At 40.2% G+C, this 25,716-nt stretch overlaps 1 pseudogene; it reads left to right on the top strand.

The window, feature by feature from the left end:
* Window positions 1–24,276: 24,276 nt before the first annotated feature.
* The window catches only part of LOC102406648, a 56,411-nt pseudogene continuing 54,971 nt past the window's right edge, over window positions 24,277–25,716 (top strand).

Below are 25,716 nucleotides of genomic sequence, written 5' to 3'. Positions count from 1 at the left end.
AAAGATGATGCCTGGCAAATGCTGCATTCAATATGCCATTAGATTTGGAAAACTCAGCAGTGGCCACGGGATAGAAAAAAAGATCATTTTTCATTCCAGTCCCAAAGAAGGGCAATGCAAAAGAATGTTCAAACTACTGCACAATTGCACTCATCTCACATGCTAGCAAAGTAATGCTCAAAATTTTCCAAGCAAGGCTTCAACAGTACATGAACTGAGAATTTCCAGATATTCAAGCTGCATTTAGAAAAGGTAGAGGAACCAAAGGTCAAATTGTCAACATCCGTTGGATCATCAAAAAAGTAAGAGAGTTCCAGAAAAACACCTACTTCTACTTTATTAACTATGCCAAAACTTTTAAGTATGTGGATGGCAACAAACTCTGGACAATTCTTAAAGAGAAGGGAATACCTGACTTGCCTCCTGAGAAATCTGTATGCAGGTCAAGAAGGAACAGTTAGAACAGGACATGGAACAACAGACTGGTTTCAAATTGGGAAAGGAGTACGTCAAAGCTGTAGACTGTCACCTTGTTTATTTAGTTTATATGTAAAGTACATCATGTGAAATGCTGGGCTGGATGAAGCACAAGCTGGAATTAAGACTGCTGGGAGAAATATCAATAACGTCATATATGCAGATGACACCATCTTTATGGCAGAAAGTAAAGAAGAACTAAAGAGCCTCTTGATGAAAGTGAAAGAGGATGATGAAAAAGCTGGCTTAAAACTCAACATTCAAAAAAGGAAGATATAAGTATCCAGTCCTATCACTTCATAGCAAATAGATGAGGAAACAATGGAAACAGTGACAGACCTCACCTTCTTGGACTCCAAAATCACTGAAGACTCAGAATTAAAAGACTCTTAATCCTTGGAAGCAAAGCTATGATAAACCTAGTGAGCATATTAAGAAGCAGAGACATCACTTTGCTGAAAAAGGTCTGTCTATTCAAAGCTATGTTTTTTCCAGTAGTTATATAGGTATGTTAGAGTTGGACCATAAAGAAAGCTGAGAGCTGAAGATATGATGCTTTTGAACTGTGGTGCTGGAGAAGACTATTGAGAGCCCCTTGCACAGCAAGATGATCAAATCAGTCAGTAGTAATAGATATGAACCCTGAATATTCATTGCAAAGATTGATGCTGAAGCTAAAGCTCCAATACTTTGGCCACCTGATGGGAAGAACTGACTCATTGGGAAAGACCCTAATATTGGGAAAGATTGAGAGAGAGGAAAAGGGGGCAACAGAAGATGGGATGGTTGGATGACATCATTGACTCAATAGACATTAGTGTGAGCACTCTGGGAGATAGTGAAGTACAGGGAAGCCTGGCATGCTGCAGTCCATGTTGTCACAAAGAGTCACACATGACTGAGTAACTGAGCAAGAATAAAACAAGATTTAAGTATATGAAGAAAACAATTTATTCCTAAATCTCAAAATCTTAGAATATTGAACTCAAAGATAACTAAAACTAATCCATTACAGGCTCTTACGGTATCTCTCAGTCTTCTGGTCAAATGTTTTCTCACACTGACACCTTTATTAATGATTCTATTCCAAAAAATTATTTTTCTTTTATGGTTTGATGTAACTATCCATATAATGGAAATATGTCTCACGTGTTGTCCTAAAAATGAGAATTTTCTGCTAAACACTGGCCTGTACAAAATTTAAACTATTGAAAGTTTATGAATAGACCTGGAGATTTGGAGAGAATGCCTAATTATCTGCCTTAACTCTGAACAACTGCAGTAAAAGTAGACTTGCATGACAATTCTCTATATTGCAGAGATCCCTACTTTATTGGAGAAAATAGAGCAAGTTAAGGAGTTTATGATCGGAGCCACAGTCAGCTCCCAGTCTTGTTTTTGGTGACTGTATAGAGCTTCTCCATTTTTGGCTGCAAAGATTATATCAATCTGATTTTGGTGTTGACCATCTGGTGATGTCCATGTGTAGAGTCCTCTCTTTGTTGTTGGAAGAGGGTGTTTGCTATGACCAGTGCGTTCTCTTGGCAAAACTCTAATTAGTCTTTTCCCTGCTTCATCCCATATTCCAAGGCCAAATTTGCCTGTTACTCTAGGTGTTTCTTGACTTCCTACTTTTGCATTGCAATCCCCTATAATGAAAAGGACATCTTTTTTTTGGTGTTAGTTCTCAAAGGTCTTGTAGGTCTTCATAGAACCGTTCAACTTCAGCTTCTTCAGCACTACTGGTTGGGGCATAGACTTGGATTACTGTGATATTGAATGGTTTGCCTTGGAAATCAACAGAGATCATTCTGTCATTTTTGAGATTGCATCCAAGTATTGCATCTCAGACTCTTTTGTTGACCATGATGGCTACTCCATGTCTTCTAAGGGATTCCTGCCCGCAGTAGTAGATATAATGGTCATCTGAGATAAATTCACCCATTCTGGTCTATTTTAGTTCTCTGATTCCTAGAATGTTGATGTTCAATCTTGCCATGTCCTGTTTGACCACTTCCAATTGGCCTTGATTCATGGACCTAACATTCTAGGTTCCTACTCAATACTGGTCTTTACCGCATTGGACCTTGCTTCTATCACCAGTCACATGCACAAGTGGGTATTGGTTTTGCTTTGGCTCCATCCCTTCATTCTTTCTAGACTTATTTCTTCAGTGATCTCCAGTAGCATATTGGGCACCTACTGACCTGGGGAGTTCCTCTTTCAGTATCCTATCATTTTGCCTTTTCATACTGTTCATGGGGTTCTCAAGGCAAGAATACTGAGGTGGTTTGCCATTCCCTTCTCCAGTGGACCACATTCTGTTGGACTTCTCCACCATGACCCGCCCCTCTTGGGTGGCCCCATATGGCATGGCTTAGTTTCATTGAGTTAGACAAGGCTGTGGTCTGTGTGATTAGAATGAGTAGTTTTCTGTGATTATGGTTTCAGTGTGTCTGCCCTCTGATGCCCTCTCTTAACACCTATCATCTTACTTGGGTTTCTCTTACCATGGACGTTGGCTATCTCCTCATCGCCACCCCTCCTGACCTTGAATGTAGAGTAGCTCCTCTTGGCCCTCCTGTGCCTGCATAGCCACTGCTCCTTGGACGTGGGGTTGCTCTTCCCGGCCACCACCCATGACCTTGGGCATGGGGTAGCTCCACCCAGCCGCTGCCTCTGGCCTCAGGCAGCGGGAAGCTCCTCCTGGCCACCGCCCCTGACCTCAGATGTGGGGTTGCTGCTTTCAGCCATTCCTGTGTTGCTGCAGCCTGGTACTCCCAAGCACCACCCCTGACCTCAGACATGGGGTAGCTCCCAGACATAAATTGAAGAAAGTAGGGAAAACCAGTAGACCATTCAGGTATGGCCTAAATCAAATCCCTTATGATTATACAGTGGAAGTGAGAAATAGATTTAAGGAACTATATCTGATAGATAGAGTGCCTGAAGAACTATGGATGGAGGTCCGTGACATTGTACAGGAGACAGGGATCAAGACCATCCCCATGGAAAAGAAATGCAAGAAAGAAAAATGGCTGTCTGGGGAAGTTTTACAAATAGCTGTGAAAAGAAGGGAAGTGAAAAGCAAAGGAGAAAAGGAAAGATATAAGCATCTGAATGCAGAGTTCCAAAGAATAGCAAGAAGAGTTAAGAAAGCCTTCCTCAGTGATCAATGCATAGAAATAGAGGGAAAAAAAGAAAATGGGAAAGACTAGAGATCTCTTCAAGAAAATTAGAAATACCAAGGGAACATTTCATGCAAAAATGAGCTAGATAAAGGACAGAAATGGTATGGACCTAACAGAAGCAGAAGATATTAAGAAGAGGTGGCAAGAATACACAGAACTGTACAAAAAAGATCTTCATGACCCAGATAATCAAGACAGTGTGATCACTCACCTAAAGCCAGATATCCTGGAATGTGAAGTCAAGTGGGCCTTAGAAAGCATCATTACAAACAAAGTTAGTGGAGGTGATGGAATTCCAGTTGAGCTATTTCAAATCCTGAAAGATGATGTTGTGAAAGTGCTGCACTCAATATGCCAGCACATTTAGAAAGCTCTCCAGTGGCCACAGGACTGGAAAAGATCCGTTTTCATTCCAATCCCAAAGAAAGGCAATGGCAAAGAATGTTCAAACTACTGCACAATGGCACTCATCTCACACACTAGTAAAGTAATGCTCAAAATTTTCCAAGCCAGGCTTCAGCAATATGTGAATCATGAACTTCCAGATGTTCAAGCTGGTTTTAGAAAAGGCAGAGGAACCAGAGATCAAATTGCCAACATCCGCTGGATCATCGAAAAAGCAAGAAAGTTCCAGAAAAACATCTATTTCTGCTTTATTGACTATGCCAAAGCATTTAACTGTGTGGATCACCATAAACTGTGGAAAATTCTGAAAGAGATGGGAATACCAGACCACCTGACCTGCCTCTTGAGAAACCTATATGCAGGTCAGGAAGCAACAGTTAGAACTGGACATGGAACAACTGACTGGTGCAAAGTAGGAAAAGGAGTACGTCAAGTCTGTGTATTGTCACCCTGCTTATTTAACTTATATGCAGAGTACATCATGAGAAATGCTGGGCTGGAAGAAGCACAAGCTGGAATCAAGATTGCCGGAGAAATATCAATAAATTCAGATATGCAGATGACACCACCCTTATGACACAAAGTGAAGAGGATCTAAAAAGCCTCTTGATGAAAATGAAAGAGGAGAGTGAAATAATTGGCTTAAAGTTCAACATTGAGAAACACAAGATCATGGCATCTGGTCCCATCACTTCATGGGAAATAGATGGGGAAACAGTGGAAACAGTGTCAGACTTTATTTTGCGGGGCTCCAAAATCACTGCAGATGGTGACTGCAGCCATGAAATTAAAAGTCACTTATTCCTTGGAAGGAAAGTTATGGCCAACCTAGATAGCATATTCAAAAGCAGAGCCATTACTTTGCCAACAAAGGTCCGTCTAGTCAAAGGTATGGTTTTTCCAGTGGTCATGTATGGATGTGAGAGTTGGACTGTGAAGAGAGCTGAGGGCCAAAGAATTGATGCTTTTTAACTATGGTGTTGCAGAAGACTCTTGAGAGTCCCTTGGATGGCAAGGAGATCCAACCAGTCCATTCTAAAGGAGATCAGTCCTGGATGTTCTTTGGAAGGAATGATGCTAAAGCTGAAACTCCAGTACTTTGGCCTCTTCATGTAAAGAGTTGACACTTTGGAAAAGACTCTGATGCTGGGATGGATTGGGGGCAGGAGGATGCCAGAGTCCAACTGCAGCAGCCACGGAATCAGCCGGAAGGGGTGAGTGGTGTCAGCAGATAATGTACCCTCTGACTCAAAGTACGGGACTACATGTTTATTTCAGGCTTCAGGTTTTCTTTTATACTTTGACAAAAGCATTAGGTTTTTAGTCCCCCCACCCCCACCCAGATTTATTCTCTCCAGAAATCATTGTTGCCCTACGAATAGAGTTCCTGCTTCAGCGATTCTCTCAGAATCAGCTTTACTATTCTCTACTTCCTCTTATGTGTCCTACACTTAACTTGTGATTACATTGTAACTCATGCTACATTACTCAGTTCATTTCTTATTTTTCTAAATCCTGTTTGCCCCTGGCATCTTAAGATCACTATCTCCTAAAAAGGCTTCTAGCTATTAATATCTCTACAATTCCTAATCTCTATAAGCTATAGTAAAATATGCTAACACTACAACATCTATTAAACTTTTAGCTTCTAACTATTCTTAATTACTCCTAAATCCTAAACTCAGAAAACTTCTTTTGCCATAAACATTTCCCTCACAAACAGGTCTCAGATAACAATCCTTCCCATGGCCTTAAGCTGCAGCCTACGTGGTCATCGTGGAACATTCTTTGTAAAGACCCTTGAACAAATGTCAATGGTTACTTTATAGATTATTTTCTGGGCACAATTGCAGAAGGCTTTGTGCTTTCTCATGCTTCTCTCAAGAACAATAAGCATTTTAACATTCTTCCCAGCCAACTAAACCAAAGAAAGGAAAGAACAAGTCAGAATCACAAGACCTAACTCCTTCATCTCGGGACCGTGCCTGTGGGATGAAGAGAGGGGGTTGGTTGAGGCTGTGCCTCCATTTTGTCAGTAATGCCTAATGCGGCTCCTGACATCTCCCCCTTTTTTTATTTTTTAGAGCATAACTATGAAACTCAGTAGATAAAGCAGAAACACTTCAATTGAGTATTCTGAAAAGTCACGGGGCTAATACACAAATCAGAACCAACAGGCATAACCACATGGCCGCATTAATCATTATTGTAGAAAAGGATCCATGGGAAAGATACCCCTCCAGATTTTTAAAAAGGGAATTAGAAAGCTGCCGGGGACCAGCCCCGGCTGATCCAGGGTATTCGAAGGAGAGACGGCTAGGCGAGGGTCAGGGAATAACTGCTTAATTACACTTTAATTAAGGATACAAAGAGTAATAGAATAAGGATAGCTCAGTGAGGAAATTCAGTGGAGAAAAGCGGCTGAAATAAGGATAGCTCAGTAGGAAAATTCAGTGGAGAAAAGAAGCTGAGTGGCTTGGTTTACGCAGAAAATCAATATAACCCGTGACACCAGGTTAGCTCTGACCACGGAGGCCGCAGGCGCCCTCTCGAATAGCGGAAGGTGCCCCACCTTAGACACCTTCTCGAGTGGGTCTTAGAAGCCCAGGCAAATAAATGGTCGCAGAGGACATCCGCGCTCCAGATGGACGCTCAGCTGGAATTTGGGAGAGATAGTGACATGGGGAGACCAAGTTTCAGTGAACAAGGCCCGCACTTTATTTTCCAAAGTAGTTTTTATACCTTAAGGTATGCATAGAGGATAATGGGGGAAGGGGTAGAGTCATGCAGCAAGCCAGGCTTTCTTCCTGCAAACTTATCATATGCAAAAGTTCAGGTGATTGACATCATCTTCTGGCCCGGAGGCCTGTTAACATTTTAAGAAACTTATCTTTCTCTAAAGGTGATTATTCCAAAGTCAGGCGCCAGCCTTCCAAAAAGCATTGGACAAAGCGGCATTTTACATTTCTATACACCCATTATATCAATCAATACACTGCCAAGGACACAGTAGGTAAGGAGTATGGAGACTTAGCAGCAAACATTGGCCCAACAAGTGAAAAACCCTTCACCAATACATTTTCTAATCAATCTTTTAACTACTCAAAGGAATCTGTGTTTAGGCAGTTTAGAACATCTCCTGCCTCTCACAGTTGGGAGGCTCTGAACAATCACACGTGGCCGGAAAAACCTATTCAGGCAGGCTAGAGGATTTCCAAAGGAGTTTGTAGGTTAAACACTGTCACACCCAGGAATTATTAACTGGAGCTGTAAGCTAACTCTTTTTCCAGAGGGAGGTAGTGGGAGACAGCCCCCCGTAAAGTCAGAGGTGTAGGTGAAAGCACAAAGCAGAAAGCAGGCAGACTCTGGTTTTGGGGGTAGATGCTCGAGAATTTCCAGGGGGACTCCTGAGGCTCGATCCCGCCTTTGCGTATGCCGAGCCTCCTTCCTCATGACCTTTGTCATGGGCGGAGTGCTCACGCTGGCTCCCGGAAGTGATAGAATTCCAGTTGAGCTATTACAGATCCTCACTCAATATGCAATATGCCGGCTCCCAGCAGAAAGCCATTGAGAGGAAAAGTCAGACTCCGCCTGCTTCATACTCTGAATATCTTGATGTAACTTAGAAATATAATACTAAAATCTGAATGATTCCAGACGCCTAAAATATGATTCCTAATACGTCCCAAAGACTGTATGGAATCATTCACTTGGAGGTGGATAACGCACATCCATTTAAATTCAGCGTGGCACCTTAAAGACAACTTGATTTTTAAATATATAATCTCTTGCCCTATAAGCAGGACTGCTTCTTCTAAAGCATTGGCCTTATATTCTATTTTCCTATCTATAATTTCCTGTGTAGTAAGAGCTATGGAGACATTTTTGGACAGCTGATCAACAAAGGAGGCAGCATGCACTTCTTTTGACAGTGCAACAGCAGAAACCATAACTGAAGCAATTATGGCAATCAAGGCAGTTATTCCCACAATCAGAGCTGCAATGAATCTCTTAGGTTGAGAAATTAAGCCATTAAATTCATACAAAACTTTCAATGCATAATCATCAAACCATTGTCCCTCTAATTTTACAGGAACCATCAAATATGGTGGTTGCTTTACAATCATCACAGCCTTATAATTAGTATAATCATTCCCATCAACACAATTTGATATAAAACAATTCACACATTCGACATTATAAACAGTTTCTCCTTAAAAAACTCCCAAATCATTCCGATTTCTGGCCAACAAAAAGGCATAGGGAGAATGTATGCAGACCCGTACAATATATCTTTGTTCATTTAAAGGTCTATGTAAAGTCACAGGTGCCATAGCAGCCAATGCTCTCCATAATTCAGGCTGCATGGGACCTGTCCATTGAAACTCACTAAAGGAGGAACCCATCCATTAACATGCCACCTAGTAATTGCTAAAGGATAAGGGATGAATGAATCATTCCATAGGGAGCTATAAGGTTCTTCAAAAATCAAGTTCAATCATTGATCTGAAAGATAGGGGCACCCCCATTTGGTCAGAAAATGTCTGGTGGCAACAATGGGAATAAATAACTTTATGGCGTACATGCATTCTCTCCAATGAGGAAAGCCAGAAATTCTGCTATGCTTTCCCAGGCCTGTAGTCCTTGTTCATCAGAATCCAGAGGCGGGAGTGCACAGCTCAGAAAGTCCTTTAAATGAGGGGCTGCCTGTTTTATGGCACCGTATAGTTTTTCTTGTGCCCCTGGCATCAGCAGCTGTAAGGACCAAAAGTCTCTCTTGCCATTGCTTCTCGGAGGATCAGTAAGCATGCCTTTCAAGGAAGTGCTAACACATCCATTCAAAACCAGAGCTGATCCTTGTAAGGAGGAAGGTATGGCAAAGCAAATAGGTGGATAAACGAACACACCTGAGAAATTGAAGGGAACACTGACCACTGCTTTAGCATTATTAGGATAGATGGAAGCCCCGCCCAAAAGATGAGTATCATTAACAAAGACACAAATGGGCTCATTCATCCAATCAACAGACTGGAAAAAAGGTAGATCAGGCAAATAGGCCCAATTTCTGCGCTGAACCTTTTCTGCGCTGGAAGGCCTTGGCTGATAAGCCAGCACAACAAGCATAGCCACAAACATTCCCATAGGAGTGGTCTCATGTCTCCCCCTTTCTATTAATTCTTCAGCCTGCTGAGCGAGATGTTTCAGCTGGCCCCCTATTGGCACCCTGCTGGAAGTAGTTGTTTGAGTACTATGATGGCAATGAGATGGAGCAGAATACGGTTGGACTCGATCAGCATGTCTCTCCTGAAGTGCCAGGTGCCTGAAGCGATGTACTAGCGGTGAAGCCTCAGGTGAAGGATCACTCGCCCTTTGGCTTCTCCTTGGCTCCCTCAGGTCCGGACTTGACGAGCTTCTGATCTCCCCATCTTTCCTTGGTCCCGGACTCCAGGACTCCGGGGATCTCAGTGACCTCAGGGGTCTTCGTGATCTTAGAGATCTCATGGGATTGGACATGTTGAATCAGTCTGTCAGGAATCCAAACAGGAGAAGTGGAATCCTGTGGAAACACACAAGCATACCCTCTCCTGCAAGTTAACAGCACATCTGGCCCTTTCCACTCTCCGGAAAGGAGGTCCTTCCACTTGACCAGGGGCCAAGTCATAGCCCCTTCAGGAATCCAGTGTCTTGTCATTGCAGTCTGCCCCTGTGTGTCCACATTTAAATGATTAATTACAAACAAAGCATGGTGTAGAACATGATGCGGAGAGGAATACTTAAATTCTCCCTGCCTTAATTTAGCTATCTGATTTTTTAAAGTCTGGTGCGCCCTTTCCACTATGGCTTGGCCTTAGGGATAATAAGGTATTCCTGTTGAATGCACTATAGAAAATTGTTGACAAAATCTCTTAAAAGCTGCAGAAGTATAAGCTGAGGCATTATCTGTTTTTATCTGTTCAGGGAGTCCTATTTGGGAAAAGCATTGAAACAAGTGTTGAATTGCATCTTTTGCTGCTTCACCTGATCTAGCAGAGGCTGTAATAACATGAGAAAAGGTATCCACAGTAACATGTACAAAGGAAAGTTTTCCAAAGCCTGGGGTATGAGTGATGTCCATTTGCCAGACAGCATTAGGCCTAAGGCCTCGGGGATTTACTCCTAACAGTTTAGATGGATTAATTGTTGGGCAATTTGGACATAACCTAACTATTTGTCTAGCTGCCTCCCTAGGGATATGACATTCATACCTTTAACCAGTTGCATTTTGACGGTGAATTTTGTGAGAATTTTTGACCTTGTCAATCTTTTCATGTAAGTTTAAAGCAATTACTTTAGTTAATGCATCTGCCAAAGCATTTCCTTCATGTAAAGGGCCGGGCAAGCCAGAATGGGCTCTAATATGTCCCACAAAATATTTCTTATCTCTATGCTTAATCTCCTTCTGTAAATCAAATAAGAAGGAAAAGATGGTAGTCTTATTCTCCAGAATATTAGCAGTCTCAATATGAGGAAACAACCCTACAATATATCGGGAGTCAGTTAAAAGATTGAAGGTACTGTCTCTCAAATGTTGAAAAGCCCAAATAACTGCTCTTAACTCATCTCTCTGGGCAGATATCTGTTCAGTTACCTGAACATGGGATTTCCCATTAATAATTGTGACTGCTTTACACAGAGGAACCATCAGTGAAAACTAAAACTGCCCCTTCCAAAGGTTGAATAGAAAATTTCCTTGGAAAAATCACAGAATGTGTTTTCAAAAAATGCAAAAGTGGGTTTGAGGGCAAATGAAACAAAATTTGACCCCTGAAATCTATCAGGGAAACTTGCCAATCATCACTATTTTGTAAAAGAAATTGCAGTTGATCATTATTAAATGGAATCACTATATTTGCTACTTCCTTTCCAAAAAGTTCCACACTTCTTTTTCTACCTTTTATAGTTAATTGTGCCATCAAGCTGGGATAAGACAAAACTATTTTTCTTGGGGTCACTGGTAGATGGAGCCATTCCAATGGGCCTTCTTGCCACAAGCACCCTGTAGGTGTATGTTCTGTGGTGAGAATAATTAAATCCCATCCTCTGGTAATATTAATCCTAATTAACTGATCATTCGGAGAAGGCAATGGTACCCCACTCCAGTAGTTTTGCCTGGCAAATCCCATGGACCGAGGAGCCTGGTAGGCTGCAGTCCATTGGGTTGCTAAGAGTCGGACACGACTGAGCAACTTCACTTTCACTTTTCACTTTCATGCATTGGAGAAGGAAATGGCAACCCACTCCAGTGTTCTTGCCTGGAGAATCCCAGGGACGGCAGAGCCTGGTGGGCTACCGTCTATGGGGTTGCACAGAGTCGGACACGACTGAAGCGACTTAGAAGTAGCAACCGATCATTCAAAGCCTCATCCACTTTAACAAGAGCCGACTCCACCTCACTAGTCAATATTCTCTTAGAACTGGGATCACGATCGCCTTTTACGCAATCAATAAGAGGCTTTAAATCTGCAGTAGTCAGTTTTAAATGTGGGTGTATCCACTTAATATCTCGTAATTATTTCTGGAAATCATTTAAAGTTAGTAAATGATCTCTCTGCAGCTGCAAAGGGACATGACTCACAGTATGGGTATTTAACACCCTCCCTAAATAAGAAAAAGGAGGATTTACTTGTATCTTATCTGGAGCTATCTTCAAACCCCAGTTTTCCAAGGCCTCAATCAATTCAGATAAGATTTGTTGCAACAAGGCTCTATCCTTATGGGCAGCCAAAATATCATGCATGTAATGTATCAAATATAGATCTTTATACTTTCCTCTAACATTCTGCACAGCTTGATCCACAAATTTCTGACACAAGGTGGGGCTATTTTTCATTCCCTGAGGCAAAACCTTCCATTGAAACCTTCTATAGGGCTGTTTAAAATTAGCTGAAGGGAGACTGAAAGCAAACTGTTTCCAATCCTGAACAGCCAGGGGGATGGTGATGAAACAATCCTGTAGATCTATAACTATCACATTATATTGAAAGGGCACAGCTACTGGGGAAGAGAGACCCGGCTGAAGGGCCCCCATGTCTTCCATAGTTGCCTTTATAGCTCTTAAATCTTGTAACAATCTCCATTTTCCTTATTTCTTCTTAATGACAAAAATAGGAGTATTCCAAGGGCTATTAGAAGGCTCTATATGGCCGGCTGCCTGTTGTCCCATAATTAAATCCTCAGCTGCGTGCAGCTTTTCAGCTGTTAAGGGCCATTGCTCAGCCCATACCAGATCATCAGATTTCCAGGTAATAGGGTCGACAGCAAGAGCAACAGCCCCTAGGATAAATTTGAATATCCTAAACCTCCTCTATTCTTGTTAGGAACCGTTTCTAATGGAGAAGCAATTCCCTGCTGATTTTTACCAAGCCCCTTGTCAGGATTATACCTCATTTGCAGCATTTGGTTAGTAACCTTTTCATCTGGGCTGTATAAAAGCATTCCCATCCGAGATAACAATCTATCTCCCATAAAGAAAAAGGTAGTGAAGGAAACACATATGGATAAAAGGTGCCTTGTGCCCCCTACTCATCTGACCATGTCAAAATTTGTGAGCTCTTATCAACCGAGGGAACTGACCTTATTTCCACCAAGCCAGCATTGGTCAAATGTGTCACCCAGGATGAGGGCCAATCTTTTCCAGCAATGCAAGAGACATCTGCTCCAGTATCCAACAGCCCTGACATTCTATTTCCTTGAATTAAAAGATCTTTCAAAGGCCTGGAAGCTGTAATTTCCTGTACCCAAAAGACTAGATCACTAGATCTAAATCCTCTGGGGCCCCTAGCTTGAGAAGACAAGGTTCTTCTTGTCTGATAATAAGGTAAAAGCAAAAGCTGTGTTATTCTTTGACCTTTATTAATTTGCACAGTTTTGGCAGGCAGTGAGATCAAAACTTTAATTTCCCCAGTATAATCAGAATCTACTACACCAGACACCACCAAAATTCCTTGAAGGGAAAGCGAGCTACGCCCCAGCACAAGTCCTATAATGCCTTCAGGTAGGGGGCCAGCCATGCCCATTGGAATCGGAGTAATCGGTACATCAGGGCTTAATATTATTGCGGTGGTGGAACTCAGGTCCAGTCCTGTGCTACCTGGGGTTGCTCGGAGGAGTTCTGAGATCGAACAAAGGGAATAAAGGGATTCAACGTGATTGCCCCTATTATTGTCTGGGTCCAGGGCTGCCCCTGCTGCCCATTTCCCTGAAACTGGGAAAAATTACTTCCTTGTACTTGGGGGGTTAGTGTAGTCCCATCCTTATGGAATTTAGATCTACAGTCTTTGGCCCAAAGGTACCCCTTCTGGCATCGGGGGCAAGGTGTCTTTGGAGGGTTAGTTTTAGTCTGTATTGGCACGGCTTGTTGTCCCTGCTTGGCAGGACATTGCCGGCAAAAATGCCCCATTTGGCCACAAGAGAAACAGTTTTTATTTGTAGAATCATTTCCATTAGGATTAATCTTTTTTCTCATTCCCTGAATAACTTGGGCAGCAGTTTCTCCCCTCAAAGCTGTGGCTAAGGCAATCCCCTGCATAAAGGAAGTTCCTACTTCCTGGCAGGTCTGTATGTACCTAAGTCCAAAGACTTCCTTTACTTCTAACAGGTCTAAGCAATGCCTGACAGGTAGAATTGGCATTCTCATAAGCCAATTGTTTAAGAACTATCTCTGCTGGCTCAGTACTCTTAATAGTTCTTTCTACAGCAGTTTTCAATCTGGCCACAAAGTCTTCATATCTCTCATCAGGTCCCTGTTTGATATTCCATGCCAAGATAACTTTCCATTTGAAGGGGGCAAAAATTTCCATGCCATAATCCGATTAAGTGCTTCTTTAGACAACCTTGCTTAGGCTATGTTGATTCATATTCTCTGTCTCCTTTTAATGCCGCAGATCACACTGTCCTTAGCTGTGCATCATTAGAGGTTTTGGTTTCTGCTGACTGTAGTCTAGCCAACTTACCATACTCTGCCAACCTCAGGAGGAACTCTCTTCCAGGAAGGCAAGCCTTTGTCACCGTTCTCCAATCATATGGTGTCATCCACCTTCCAGCCAAGGCATCTAGCAGGGTGAGTGTATAGGGGGAGGTAGACCCATAATCTGGAGAAGGCAATGGCACCCCACTCCAGTATTCTTGCCTGGAAAATCCCATGGATGGAGGAGCCTGGTAGGCTGCAGTCCACGGGGTCGCGAAGAGTCCGACACTACTGAGCGACTTCACTTTCACTTTTAACTTTTCATGCATTGGAGAAGGAAATGGCAACCCACTCCAATGTTCTTGCCTGGAGAATCCCAGGGACGGCAGAGCCTGGTGGGCTGCCGTCTATGGGGTCGCACAGAGTCAGATACGACTGAAGTGACTTAGCAGCAGTAGCAGCAGACCCATAATCATGACAAGCTTGTTTAAGCTCTTTCAGTAGCTTATATGGGACCAGTTCCCATTTTCCCTCTTCCTCGCTTCCCCCTTCTGTTTTGGTAATTCCAAGTCCCCCTGTTGTTCTGCTTCTCTTCTAGCCTGGGTGAGGCCCCCCTGAGGAGGTTTTCTCTGAGGAGCATGCTCTGCATATTGTGTATGCATCTGCTTCAAAAGCTCCTTTGTTTCAGAAAACTCTTTATTTTCCTCAGCCTCAAGCAATGCTCTGGGAGGTTTGGGGGGCAAAGTGGGGAACTCCTGGGCCCTGGGAGGCACAAATGGAGGCAGCAGTGATCGCCTTAAATTGGAAAGTGATGGATAAATTTCTAAAGGTTTGCATATAGGAGGCGGGGCTTCGCTAGGGCGCCCAACCACAGTGTCCTGCAAGTCCTCCCTCTCCTCCAGAGGTAGAGCACAGTCTCCCTCCTGTTTTTGTCAATGGCAGAAAACATGATCTGCTCAGAAGGCCGAGACCCACCATCCACCGCTGTAGCCTCTCCCATAGGCTGTCTGACAGCTTCATGCCGAGGGTCCAGGACATCCCTGATCATATTCCACAGAGCAAAAGCATCCATAGGAAACTTTTCTGGCCCATGCAAAGTATAAAACAAATGTAACTGGTCTCCAACCTTAGTCCAGGTTTCTAGATTTACGGTGCCCTCCTCAGGAAACCATGGGCATTGCTCTTGGACAAAAATTAGAAATTTAGAAAGTCTTCCTGTGCTTACCCTAATACCTCTATGGGCTAGCATGTGAAGTAATATTTCAATAAACATTTGTCTATTCTTGGACACAGAGAGACCCATTTTCCTAGAGAATATTCTTAATCCTTCTGTACCCTCCTCACCCTGCCTAAACTGCAGAGGTACAATCCTAACCACTCTGCATTGCAGTCAAGAAGTTACTTGCCCTTCGGATGCCCCATGTTGAGTGCTACTTGCCAGAGTCCAGCTCCAGCAGCCAAGGAATCAGCCTGAAGGGGTGAGCGGTGTCGGTGGATAATGATGTAGCCTCTGACTCAAGGTGCAGGGCTACATGTTTATTTCAAGCTTCAGGTTTTCTTTTATACTTTGACAAAAGCATTAGGTCAGAGGTTTGACATTTTCAGTTTTCGCCACCCAGATCTATTGTCTCCAGAAATCATTGTTGCCCTACATACAGAGCTCCTGCTTCAGCGATTCTCTCAGAATAGGCTTTACTATCTATTATCTACTTCCTCTTATGTGTCCTATACTTAGCTGGTGATTACATTGTAACTCATGCTACATTCCTCAGTTTATTTTTATCTTTCTAAATCCTGTTTGCCCCTAGCATCTTAAGATCACTATCTCCTAAAAAGGCTTCTAGCTATTCTTAATTATTCCTAAATCCTAAGCTCAGCACACTCCTTTTGCCATAAATATTTCCCTCAAAAACAGGTCTCAGATAACAGTCCTTCCCATGGCCTCAAGCTGCGGCTCATCCTGGGACATTCTTTGTAAAAATCCTTGAACAAATGTCAATGGTTACTTTATAGATTATTTTCTGGGCACAATTGCAGAAGGCTTGGTGCTTTCTCATGCTTCTCTCAAGAACAATAAGCACCTTAACATTCTTTCCAGCCAACTCAACCGAAGAAAGGAAAGAACAAGTCAGAATCACAAAACCTAACTCCTTCATCCCGGGACTGTGCCTGTGGGATGAAGAGAGGGAGTTGAGGCTGTGCCTCCATTTTGTCAGTAATGCCTAACACAGCTCCCAACAGTTTGACTCTCTGTGTTTGTTTCTATTTATTGTGTAAGATAGCTATTGCCCCCCACTCTCAAAAGATTGGCCTTGTATAGGAGATAAACCTCATTGTTTAATCTTATCCTGACTTGGTTGTCTCTTGAATTCTCTCTCCAGTTGTTTCTGACCTGGCCACCAACATCTGGCATTCAAGGAGTAGCCCCTGTATGAACTTTTCATGCCTGTCAATCGTCATGGAGCTACAGGGGCTAGAGCACTTGCCTACCACCTCTAGCTGAGGCACAAGCAGAATATTTAAAACAACCAAGACTTTTAATGTTTTAAGAAAATTTTCAAGCTGTTAAAATATTTTGTAACGAAATACAATATTGTGTTAGGTCAACTGGCCCATAGAAAGGTAATTAGAAAGTACCCTTTTATAGATAAGAATTCTTCTACTGTAGTAACCATATGACTATTTCAATATCTGAAAGTTAACTTGTAGAGTAGACTTAAGGAGAAGATTTTTAACTATATCCATTTTCATTTTATTGATGCAATAGAATTAAGGAAATAATTAACAATTGTTAATAAAATCCATAATTGGAAAAGTCAAAAAAAAACTGTTCTTCTTTTTGAATCAATTCTAAAGGCATTCAAGTTTATCTAAATTACTGGAAGAACAGTAGTAAAAACAGTTCTGTAATCCCCTTTTTCTATCCCTCCTTGGGGATCTGTCAGTCAGAGTTGGTTGCTCAAATGGGTCCAACTCTTTGCAACCCCATGGACCGTAGCCCTCCAGGCTCCTCTGTCCATGGAACTCTCCAGGCAAGAATACTGGAGTGGGTTGCCATTCCCTTCTCCAGGGGATCTTCCTGACTCAGGGATCAAACCTGGGTCTTTCGCAGTGCAGGCAGATTCTTTACCATTGAGCAACCAGGGAAGCTCTCTCTGGGGATGCCTCTCACAATAATTACTACTTTAAATAAATTAAAACCTTTCCCACACACCCCCTGTCTCCTACGTAAGACGAAAGTAGAATACAGGAAGTCAAAGAACTACAAAGCTACATTTTTATATGGACACACATTTTAAAAATTGTATTGAAAAATTTTAACCATGGCAACAAGGACTTTGTATTGAATATCAGTGAAATCTCCAGGTTTGTCAACCTGAAATGTCTCAAAAGTTCAACAAAAATAAAGACAGACAGACACAAGGAAAGACAGACCAAGAGAAAAACACCACCATTCTACAACTACAAAAAAAAAAAAAAAAAAAAAAAAGAAAGAAAAAAAGAAAAAAAATCCACCACTGAATGACTGAAATTAAATGTATTAATCATATTGCATTACTGCAGTAGGATAATATTACCTGGATAGAATCTTAGTAGTATCCTAGAAGGGTAACATCAGAGAAGTATATTCATAAAATTTCAGAGCCAGACTTTAGTGATTTTAAGGAAAGTGTTTCAAGAAAGAGAATTGGTTGAGATTGTGTAATTATAGCATAATAGCTTTGCATTAGTTGGCATAGTGAGCAAATGTTTTGAAGCAATTCTTGATAAGCAACCAATTAGTCCGGATAAGTAAGCTATTTCAGTGGGTTCACAGTCTTATCTTTCAGGAGCAAGTATTTTCTGAGAAAAGTAACAAAAGTGATTTTGCTTATTCTCAATATTATTTGACATATAAATAGGAAAGCATGTCCACTCTGAGTGTTGTCCAACATAAAGACAGGAAACTATGTTGACTTCAGTTTTCAAATTGCATAGTTATTAGGATTAAACTTTTATCTTAAGGTCAGATTTTTCATCCTACAAATTCTCATAATATTAACCATTTTCTGAGAGGAATAAATTGTTTCTATACATTATATATATTTATCGAATCCTAGGATAATTTTTATTTTTATTATTTCATTGTTTAGTTTTTTATGGTAAATTATTTATTGAAATTTCAGTCTATTAAAACATCCACCCAGTGTGAGCAAATAAACCAGGATGTAAGGAAGGTGCATGCTATGTTAAAAACATTTGGCCAACAAGCATGCTACTGCTGCTGCGGCTAAGTCGCTTCAGTCGTGTCCGACTCTGTGCGACCCCATAGATGGTAGCTCACCAGGCTCCTCTGTCCACAGGATTCTCCAGGCAAGAATACTGGAGTGGGTTGCCATTTCCCTCTCCAATGCATGCATGCATGCTAAGTCGCTTCAGTCGTGTCTGACTCTGTGCGACCCCATAGACGGCAGCCCAGGAGGCTCCTCTCTCCATGAGGTCCTCCAAGCAAGGATACTGGAGTGGGTTGTCATTTCCTTCTCGAAGAACAAGCACCAACTCAGCATTTTTTGCGGGGAAAAAAGTCATAAAATGTGATCAACTACTATATTCATGTAAAAAGAAAGAATAAGAATCACTTGCCGCACTTGATAGTTCACTGTTCATTAGATGTTATTTTCACATTTTATTTTTAGTCTGGAGAAGGAAGTTGAAAGTGAATTAGGTAAATAAATATCCATTCTCCAAACTTTGCCTTTCTCCAAGTAGTTAACTGAGTGCTCTGTGATTTTGATCAAACTATTCATGCTTTTGTTGTAATGCTCTCAGCAAAACATTCTTATATATACATGGCTTTATGAAAAAGGTTTTGCCTGATGCTTGGTAAATACTTGATGTTTATGATAGAGTAGTAATAGTAAGAATCTGCCTACAGTGCTGGAGAATTAAGAGACTCAGGTTCCATCCCTGAGTAGGGAAGATCCCTTGGAGGAGGGCATGGCAACCCACTCCAGAATTCTTGCCTGGAGAATCCCGTGGACAGAGGAGGTTGACTTGCTGCAGTCCACAGGGTCGCAAATAGTCAGGCATGACTGAAGCAACTTAGTATGCATGCATATGGACCCTGGACTTGATTTACTGAATCCAATTTTTCATAGTTGTCTTTGAGAATTCACTTTCATATGAAGCAATTTACTTTTTAAAATTATCACTGTAAGCAGAATATAGCAAGTTGTGAAATGATTTAATAAAAAAATATTGACTGATGAATTCAACTAATTAAATCAATTAGCTTTGTGTGAGAATGGTTATATCTCAGTCTATGATACTCATTAATCTAAAGAAATAATATATGCACTGAAGTACTTCAGCGACTTAGAAAAGACATCAGTGATTAGGGATGGATATTGCATATGATGCATATGATCAAATTGCCCACAAATATGCTAACAAGTGTATGGTATTTATTATTTGTTTAGGCTTCTCTGTGACCTGAGTTAAGTATCTCTCCAGCTCTCCATTTTGCTTTGTTGTCACTCCAGTCACGCCAATTAATTCTTTACTCCCAGCACCACCTGGGAAGCCCAAAACTTTTAGGCATACTTCTAAGTATGCTTAAAAATAAAAAAAGTATATAGAAGGAAAGTGACAAATTTGATTTAAAGCCCAATTTAGGTTTTTAATTCTAAAATAGAGACAGGTAGTGAGAGCCAATGTTTCAGAGGTAAGCCCAAGAGGAAAAAATTTAGAAACTGACTTAAGCCAATAAATAATTAGAAGGAATTATTAAATAGTATTATAGAAATGTGTGGCAGATTTTATGCAATTTAGCCCCCATTATATATAGTTTAAGCACTTCTCTGCTAGCTCAGCTGGTAAAGAATCTGTCTGCAATGTGGCAGGCCTGGGTTCAATCCCTGGGTTGGGAATATCCCCTGGAGAAGGGCATGGCAACCCACTTCAGTATTCTTGCCTGTAGATTCCCTATGGACAGGAGTCTGGCGGACTACAGTCTATGGGGTTACAAAGAGTAGGACTTGACTGAGCGACTAAGCACAGCACAGTATATATAATTTAAAGAGAGAAGAGCCAGCCGGATGAACAAAACCTTGTTAAAATATGACTTTCAAAAGTTAAAGAACACGATTCCCTTAAAAAATATAAGCCTGTATCAAAGATTTACTTAAATCACTAATGAGGTAGCCAGCTAGAAGAAAATGCTTGTTAGAAAGAGTGTAACTGACTCGATGGATGTGAGTCTGAGTGAACTCCGGGAGTTGATGATGGACAGAGAGGCCTGGCTGCTGCGATTCGTGGGGTCACTAAGAGTTGGACACGACTGAGCGACTGAACTGACCTGAAGAGAAATAAAGTTATTTATAGACACTGGAACAAGATTGATGCTTAGATTCAAAGCTGGCTACGGTTTGACTGTAATAAAACTATAACTCTGGAATTATCTTTTCATTGGGCATAAATCATTTGCATGTCTATGGGACAAAATCCATTTGATGTCTTATTGTATGTAGATTATTTGCATCACTGTAATTTTTATGAAAGTGAAAGTGAAGTCGTTCAGTCGTGTCCGACCCTTTGCAACCCCATGGACAGTAGCCTACCAGGCTCCTCTGACCATGGGATTTTCCATGGCAAGAGTACTGCAGTGGGTTGTCATTTCCTTCTCCAATTTTTATGAAAGTTAATATCAACTTTTAAAGAGTTGTAAAACATCTTATCCCGTAGTAAACAGTAAGTGAAATAAACGTGCATACTCCTAAAGAGATAAATAATCTTCAAATGAGACTATTAGACCCATGTAGCAAGTGCCAGTTAAACACTGGAAGGGCACAAACTCATCCTTTTGCTTTATTTCCAAATTTTTGAAACTTTTGTTTTCTTAACATGTTGACAATGCCAAGCATGAATAAATAATCACTAAATGTTCAAACACTGCCTAATATAAAATATTCCTTTTCCTCTACACAAGATATGAGGTATTTTCAAGAAGCATCTCTTTTATCTAAATTTTAAGACAGTAACACTTTAGTCATTACATTTGGGTATTTGAAAGTGAAAGTAAAAGTGGCTCATTCGTGTCTGATTCTTTGTGACCCCATGGACTGTCCATGGAATTCTCCAAGACAGAATACTGGGGTAGGTAGCCTTTTGGGTATTTAGGCTCCTCTCCAAAATTATCATTTTACAGGATAATTTAAAATTGTAACAATAGATAAGTCATTTAAAAGAGATATTTTCATATCTTTAGCATTTACTACTTTCAATTTTCTACTAAGAACATGTATTCTTTTAAATTGTCTCCTTCGGAAGATAAAAAAAAAAAACAAAAAAACTGTAATAGCATTTTAGAAAAAAATACAAAGCAGCCTAAAGTCACAGTGCAGGATTTATTGCCTTTAATTAAAACATTAACTACAGTAATAGAATTGTATTATCACTGACTTAATGCATCTCTTATGAGTACCACACCAACATACACTATACTTAGTGGAATGTTTAAATGCTTTAGGCTCAGGCAAGATATTCAAAATTGCAACAGCTCTTGTAAGAGTCAACTTACAATGGTGGAGAAGTGATATGGTTTTATTTATGCTATAATTTATAATTTTCAACTTTCCCTAAAAACATGATGATAGAGAAGACATAGTGACTTTTAAACAAATATGTGGAAGACTGACAAAATGTTCTGTAGCCCTAATGATCCAAGAAGCAAGAGAATTAAAATTTAATTGTGACTACCATAACTGTTCATTGAGTCAAAATCCTAGATAAAAGAATGAATACATATCACTGTTGCATTTAAATTTATTTGCAAAGCAAAATTTAAAACAACAAAGATGACCAAGTATAAAATATTCTTATCCTTCACAGCATCTGAAGAGTCAAGGAATAGTATCAAACTATTGAAAGTGGATATTTGATCAGAGGAAGAATATAAATAATTGTTTGGAAGCAAAATATTTTTCTTTTCCTCAGAGACCTGTATTTTCAAGTATCTTGAAAACAACATTTCACCTTTAAAATAAAATTATCTCCAGGTCAGGATCAGAGAATAGGCCTTTGGATAAAGGAGTACTGCTTTTTTCCCCTATAATTTAAGTGAAAGAAGCAAAAGGTGTTCCTTTGCCTCCATGACATACTTTTCAGACCACCAAGATTAGGGCTTTTCACACAGAAACTTACAGTCCAGACTTTATAGTAATAAATGTAATTTTAGCACTCTGTTTACATGTAGAAAGGATGGTCCATTCCATCATTAACAATGTTATTATTGACTAAAGGAGTACACACACACACACCATGAGTTTAGGAAAATGTGCAAAATTTGTCTTTGTGGTAAGTTTGTGCATATTTTCAAAAACCATACTAAATTCACATTGGACTGAGGGTTTAGTAGCAGAATATCTATTCCATTCATCTCCTTCCTCAGCCTTTCAGCAAATGAATTGTCAGCCTTTTATTTTTGTTAGGTTTTAGTATGCAGGTTTGATATTATAGTTTTATATATATATATATATATATATATATATATATATATATATATACACACACACACACACATATAAGACCCTAATGCTAGGAAGGATTGGGGGCAGGAGGAGAAGGGGACGACAGAGGATGAGATGGCTGGATGGCATCACCAACTCGATGGACATGAGTTTGGGTAAACCCTGGGAGTTGGTGATGGACAGTGAGGTCTAGCATGCTGTGATTCATGGGGTCGCAAAGAGTAGGACACGACTGAGCGACTGAACTGGTATATATATATACACACATACACATGTATATACACATGTGTGGTTGTGTGTGGGAATGGGGGTGGTTTTGGGGAGAAGATGTGTGAAGAGTATGGGATTTCCTATAGAAGTTCCACTATAGGCTGATACTTCATTTGCTTCTCTTTACTAGAAACATTTAACAGTCAAGTAATAAAAAATGTGGATATTAGGATATTCACTAAAATTCTTTCTATGCCATCAAAATCAGCAAATAGCTGTTTTTGTGTTGGAATATATTTATGTATTTCAAGAACTTTGGCTATGTTCCCAATAGTTGGACCTTATTCTACTATTCCTGTCCTACACAGTCTTTATAATATCTACCTCCAGCTCTCAGAATCTGTACTTGAGGCTCGATCCCGCCTTTGCGTATGCCGAGCCTCCTTCAGCATCCGGCATATTGCATATTGAGTGAGGATCTGGAATAGCTCAACTGGAATTCTATCACTGCCGGGAGCCAGCATGTACTCATTTCTAACATCTTATGGAAAAACTTGAATGAACATTTTGGTCAACCCAATAGAATCATTTCCACTTTACCCTCAAGTTTTCTTAATAAATATGCTAGTTTGGTCATTTATCAGCAGATCTACAGAGTAAACAAGGAACAGCAAATGTAAGATTTCATGATGATCTCTCTGCAGGGATGGACCTTGACTATGTTTTAAAACTCATCCAAAAGTACCTCACTAGGTGAACCAATGTTTCCCAGGTGTCTCAATGGTAAAGAATCTGCCTGCCAATGCAGGAGACATGGGTTCGACTCCTGGGTCAGGAAGATCCCATGGAGGAGGGCATGGCAACCCACCTTAGTATTCTTGCCTGAAGAATCCCATTAAAAGAGGAACCTGGTGGCCTATGATTCATAGAGTCAGACACAACTGAAGTGATTTAGCATGCATGCATGCAAGGAGAATGAATATTTGTATCATAAATAGTGTGACATTAATGCCATGGTGACCAAAGGAAACTAGTCTATCTTTCTGAAGTTATCTTACCATTTCTAGATGTATTTGCCATTTCCCTGAAGAAGGAAATGGCAACCCACTCCAGTATTATTGCCTGGGAAATCCCATAGACAGAGAAGCCTGGTGGGCCACAGTCCATGGGATTGCAAAGAGTCAGACACAACTTAGTGACTAAACAACAACAACGAGGTGAACCAGTGTAGCCTGTTATCCTTTCCATATGAGTCGGGAGCGGGAGTTGCAGGGGGCAGGAATTGGATTTAGACCACTGATACGAACTTTAGTTCAAGCTGACTGATTTTAAACGATTTTAGAGCTTATGTCCTAAAGATTTGGAAAAAGTGAGCAGAGTGCCTGGCTTAGAAAATGGATCAAATAGAAATTGGAAAAGGGAGAAATGTTTCCTCTCCCTGCAGTTGCTTTTCTCTTTCTAGATGGCTTGGCCTATGAAGATTTTATCTTTCTTTTATCTACCTTTTATGGAGTAAGTCTATATAGTAACATGAACCGAGATGTCAGAAAATCTCAACGTCAAGCATAAAATAAACGGTAGAATTTTGGTGCTTTCATTTATGCTATTTTTTATATTCATACATACATATCATATTTGCTGTGTATGAGATTGCCAACCTATAAGGTTCATTTTAAAAATTATAATATTTGCATCCCTGTGGCATAGGAGGATAAATTATTTTGAATTTATTTTTTATATGAAAAATTTGGAACATCTCAAATAGAATTTTTCTTGGATCTTGTTCAAAAGTCTGTTTGTATTTGAATCTAGCTCCTTCACCTGCCATTTCTGTTACCTTGGGCACAAAGTCATTTAACAGGTTGTTTAAACTTTCTGTTCCTCAGTTTCTTTCAATGCAAAATGAGGATAATAGTAACTCCTATGACATAGAGTTACGAGAATTAAACAGAGATAACATTTGCAAAGAGGTTTAAACAATGCCAAGTACATAGTTAAAGACATACAAAGGGTTGATGGATAAAATTTTCAAATTTGAAGAAGTTAATAAAATTGTCAGAAGCTTTCATTAAATCTTTATCATAAAATATTAACTTTTTAATTTAAAACTGAAGGAAATTGATTATAACCTGAGAGACAGTCTTTCAGAAAACTCTGATGACTGTTCCATTCATTAGAGGTCAAAGCACAGCTTTATTGATATAAACTTTTGAGAGAAAGGGTTGTAAATCAAATAATGCATTGGCAGTTTATACAATCCAGAACTGTATGTACAAAGTGAGCAATAGGTCATTGTGACTCCTTGCAAGATTAAGAAAGAAAGTTATCTCTTAAAGAGATGTAGTTAACACAGATGTGCAACATATACTAAAGGGAAAGGAGGAGATCCAAAGAGACAGAAAAAAATTATGTTTAAATTTTTCTTATCTCTCCATATGAATTTTATTTCATCAATACAATGATTTGCCTGTGGAAGACTCATATTTCCTAACATATATTCAAGGAAAAGAATTTTGAAATATTTAACTGGAAGAGGGTTTGCAAGATGGAAATAAAAATGGATTGCTGCTTGTATACCAAAAAGAAAAAAAAAGCATTCTGGGATTATAGCATGAAATTAGATTAGTAAGATTTACATTCAAATGAAGGAAGCAGAGTTTTTCTCACATGACCTCATTATTTTCTCACCAGCTTAAGAAATAATACAGAAACAAACTGCTGGATATTAAGGAGTTGCTGTAGAATCAAACTGCCTGTAATCAACTCAAAGCAGTAGGTACTAAACAGGTGCTTTCAACAAATGGAAATGTAAAGCACTACATTATGTATGTATAACATAGTATGTGAACTGTTTTTAAAAAACAAAATTTTTTCAAACTGTTGGTAGGAAAAAAAAAATACAACAAAGGAGCAGAGTTTCAGTTTTATTCAGGGACTTTACTGAGACTAGCTTGGAAAATAGCCTCTTAGTAGCTCCAAG

The sequence above is a fragment of the Bubalus bubalis genome, chromosome 23 (assembly GCF_019923935.1).
Source record: "Bubalus bubalis isolate 160015118507 breed Murrah chromosome 23, NDDB_SH_1, whole genome shotgun sequence".
NCBI lineage: Eukaryota > Metazoa > Chordata > Mammalia > Artiodactyla > Bovidae > Bubalus > Bubalus bubalis.
The sequence above is the reverse complement of the archived record's forward strand: the minus strand, read 5'-3'. Positions and strand labels throughout refer to the sequence as shown.